This window comes from Sus scrofa, chromosome 7 (genome assembly GCF_054392235.1).
Source record: "Sus scrofa isolate SSC_HxYL_T2T_F1_AM1 chromosome 7, Sscrofa_HxYL_maternal_Yorkshire_Landrace_v2.0, whole genome shotgun sequence".
NCBI lineage: Eukaryota > Metazoa > Chordata > Mammalia > Artiodactyla > Suidae > Sus > Sus scrofa.
Window position 1 is genome coordinate 84,171,314 of NC_139389.1, and position 4,646 is coordinate 84,175,959.

The window sequence follows — 4,646 nt, forward strand, 5'->3', positions numbered from 1 at the left end:
GCTACAGTTGCCAGCCTATACCACAGCCACAGCAACGCCAGATCCAAGCCGCGTCTGCGAACTACACCACAGCTCACAGCAACGCCAGATCCTTAACCCACTAAGCGAGGCCAGGGATGGAACCTGCAACCTCATGGTTCCTAGTTGGATTCATTTCTGCTGCACCACAACGGGAACTCAAAAAATAATAATAATAAAGTACAGAATCCCTTCTCCTTGTGGGAAGGGGCAGCAGATTATTCAACTTCTTGGCCCCACACTGAGCAATTACCATTTATTAAATCCCATAGACTCTCTACCTGGGCTGGTCCAGGCCTGGAAGCCACAGGATACTGGTCCAGGAATGCCAGTGAACAGAGCTGAGGTTCTCGGAGGGAGGAGAAGGGGCCTGTGCTGAAGCCCAACACAGGGAGAGCAGCATGCAGGGCACTAGGTCCAACACCAAAGTGCCCAGCAGGTGACTCCAGGATGCTAGCTTTTAATTTCCCCAACTAATGTCATATCACCTTGCCCCGGCTATTCTTCTTCCAGACATTCCTAGCCCCTCTACATCCTCAGTCGCTCAAGCCCAGGGATGGTTAGCACTGCAGAAGGAAACTTGGTCCAAACCAGGAAACTTGGCCTCAGTTTTATCTGCCTCCCCTCCACACCCCAAATCCCATTCCCTAGGGCCAACCCAACTCCATTAGGCAGCTCCATCCAGGATCACTGAGAGCTTCAGGCCAAGATACACACACATTCTAACAGATGGTTGGTTGTAAGGGTCAGGCAGCCCCCACCTCAGAGCCTCTGCCCCATCAAGTGTCCTTGGCCCATATCACCACTTAGTCTGGGTGACTCCTGGTGGGACTCCACTAAGCCCAGTGCCATATCGTGAGTGCAAGTCCATGGGCTATAGTCAGAGAGTGGTGCCTCTCCTGGCCTCAGGGCTGGGCTGTGGCCTGCACTGAGCCTGGGACAGCTTAAGGACTGCTGTTTCCAAGGGCAGCCACAATTTGGGTGAAAGAGACCACAGGCCTACTGGATCTCTGATCTACCCTGGCCCAGACCACCCCTTGAACCAAACTGACATACTGGGACTGGGGGAGGTGTGGGCATAAAACCCACAGCAGGGAAACCGCTTTTCCTGCCTGCAGTCAGGTCTGCATTCCTAACAACAAAAGCTGCCATTCAATGAGGGCCCACGATGTGTCTGGGTTGTATTGGACCCTTTATTTGTGCAAACTCTAATGGTCTTCATAGCACTGGAAGGTAAATGTGACCATCCCCAGGTTCCAGGTGATGAAACTGATTCTGAGAGGTTCCATGACTGACACTGACCACACAGCTAGGAGATGGAGGGGCTGTGTTTCAAAGTGGATCTTTGTGACTGACTCCAAAGCTTTGCCAGGCTGCCCCTTGCATGTTCTCCACGGTCTGAATCCAGACTGGCCACACCCCACAAAGCCTCTCTTTTGGTGAGCTGTGCCCCTCTAAACACTCCTTGAAGGCAACATCTACCTTCCCAAGCACCCCAAACTAAACTGGACCAGCCCTCTCCCCGCTGTCCTTCCAGCTGTCCACTGTCTATCGGAGAGCAGAGACTCTGGACAAGGGGGCGGGGGCAGGGTTCAGAGGGGTACAAAGATTTGGAGGCCAGCAGGAAGACAAAAGAATGACAAGAAGGAGCAGCTGTTTGTAAAGGGAAACCTGAGACGGGCACAAAGCTCAGGCCCTAAGCCCAGGCTCGTGTGAAGCCAGGGTAGGGGTCCCCCCAAGGTCAGGGATTCTGGGGGCAGGCAGACAGGAGTGTTCGGCCCCATCCCAGGGTGGGTCCTCTCTCCCGTGTGCCCAAACAACCCATGCCTCCTTCCTCTTCCTGGGCCAGGACCCCTACCTCCTTCTGTCCCTCTCTCCTGCTCCCATCGCTTTGGGTTTGGGGGCTCCTCTCTGATTTCTCTCTTTTCCTGCTGAGGTATCCTCTAACTTGCCCTAGCGTGCCCCTCCTCCTCCCATTCCTGGTAGTAATTTTAGCAACTTTTCCTCTGAACTCCCGCTGGCATGTTCACAGCAAATGGCCCCTGTTGGGGCCTGACACTTGATCAGGGTGGTGACAGAGCCCAGACAAAGCCGTCACAATGCTGGGGAGGGGAGGGCAGGGGAGACAGACTACCTTCCTTCCACTCCGGGCCTTATTTGGTCTACCTTGCTGAGGCTGTGCTCCCTCCCGCCCCTCTTTATTTATAGCAATTTGCTCTGCTCTCCTTTGTCTTGTCTGCTATCACTCTGCAGTACACCCTGCACTAGCCCCTCACGCCTCCCACCAGGAATGTGCATGTGAGCAGCGGCACCGGCTATAAGCTCAGGCCTGGATTTCACTCCTACAAACAGTGGAATAAAGCTGCCCAGTGGAAGGATTTTTATTTTGGTCACCGTCAGATCCTTATTAGCTAGAACAACACCTGGCACAAAGGTGTTCAATAAATACTTGTTGAATGAAGGATTTGGCGAAGCTGCTCTGTCCTCAAACAGTAATGAGCAGCAAGATCTGAGGATCAGGACGGAGCCAAAAGCAGGTGCTGGAGGGCTGGAGAAAGAGTAAGGATCTTTAGGGACATGAGACCCTCCAGTGTATCTCCAGATTGGGGCACTGAGGCAGAGAGACGAGTTCTATTCTGCAGTGGGGTGTGTAGAACAGGAACACTATAGGCCAGCGCCCCCCCAGACCTGACAGGAGGGAAACAAAGTACAATTGATTTACTATTGCTAAAGGTATAAAAGGCTACCCCCCACCACACTACCCCAGAGGCTGGCCCATGATGAAGACGGTGGCTTTGAAATGGCTCAGCCACCTCCCAAGCATCCTTTGTGCATCTCATTTGCCCGCATCTATGTCTGAGCCTCGGGAAATCAGGGACGGGCAGTGGCTTTGAGCTTGGAAAGCTGGAGAGGGTGGATGAAAAAAGATTTTGCCTTTCATTGCCAGTTGCTGAGGTCTCTACCAGTGGGCCTGATTCTTCAGCGCTGGTAGGGCCTGGTAAGGACCCCTGGAATTTGCTCTGTTGAGCAGGACCCCTGGGGGCTGCTGAGGCAGCTGTATACCTCAGCACTGCGGAGTTGCGGCTACACTGGAGGGCTGTCCTATGGTCAATGGCCTGCCTCCCACTTGCCTGCGCCCTCCCACTAAAGCTGCTCAATGCCCTCAGAATGTGTCTTGGTTACAAAGAGCCCTCACCAAGGGCCCCACCTGTATTTGCCCTTCCCTGCTGTGCCCACTTTCAAAGTGTACCTGCTCTGCACCCCACCCCCCAGGCTGGGAGCTTGCCTTCCGAGGAGACAGCTAATCAGATGGATTAACCCACATGTGCTGCAGAGCTGTGATTGAGAAGGAGGGGGAATTTCAAACCAAACCACACGGTGGTTGCCTAGACACGGAGCCAGTGAAGCTTGCACGCCCAGTTGCTGGAGGAGTGCGGCATCGGCTATGTGCTGTGTTCACAGGCTGAGCCCCAGCTCCCTTTCCTCACCGACTCTGTGGCTGCCCCTGAGGCCTGCAGGGAAGCAAGAGCTCTTTCCTGTCCCTCTGCCCAACTTGCCAGAACACCTGTCTCACCAGAGCTGGACAGGGACCACCCCACAGAATACAAGAGCAGTGTAGCAGGCACTGTTGTCTTGGTTAGGGATCTTCTAGATCAGCGCAGCTGTATGATCTGTGGCCCTGGGCTAGGGTATTTACTACCTGTGGGCAGTGCTAGGAAAACAGGCAAAGGGCTCCAAAATAGTACTTTTGCGGAGGCCGGGTCCTGCCTCCACACAGTGGATCCTCGCCTCCTTGGACTCCCAGCCCTCCTTCCCAGGCCTCCCTCTTACAGGCTGGGCTCCATCCCCATCTGCCGAGCTCTCCTCCACCCCTCCCTTGAATCTTGCTGCCCTGACCAGCTGCAGGACCTTAAAGAGGGCATTTCCTCTCTCCGTAAAGTGAGGGACTTGGACCCACTACTGAGGCCTGTCTGGCTCTGAGGTCCCATGACCTCAACACATGGCCAGGCCAGTCCAAGGAAACCAGTGCCCCATCCAGAGTCCCCATTTCTAATCTCCCTAGTCGCTGTTCTTGCCATCTGGCTGGGAAATCTTCTTCCAGCTGCCCCATGGGCCCAACTCTGCTCTGCTCCTCTGCTGCTGACTCTCAGCCCTTCCCATCTCACAGTTGGAGGCATGACCTGGGCCAGGGAGCAGGGAGGACTCTGTGCAAGAGGGCCCAGGCTGGTCCCAGGGGGCAGGGGCCCGAGGGCAGCAGTGTCAGGGGCCAGGAGAGCACTGGGGGAAGGGCCAGGGCCCTGCCTGCCCGAGGTCATGGTGGTCGTGGTCAGTTCCCTCTCCTGCAGCTGTGGAATGTGAGGCCCGGCCTGGGAGATATTTTGGCTGTACTTAGAGCCATCCCCGCCCCCTGGAATCAGACCCTGCTCACTCCATGCCATAACAATGACGACCACTTCCAATTGTTTCCTAGGTGGAGGGGGTGGGGAGGGGAGCATGGCTTGGGAAGGGGGGGAGCCTGGGGGAAATACTTCTAGTGACAACAGTCCTTTCTAAATCCGGCTGGGGACTGGGTGCAGGTGGGGGTGGGGACGCCCTGCTGCCCCATATATACAGCCCCTGACCAGGTC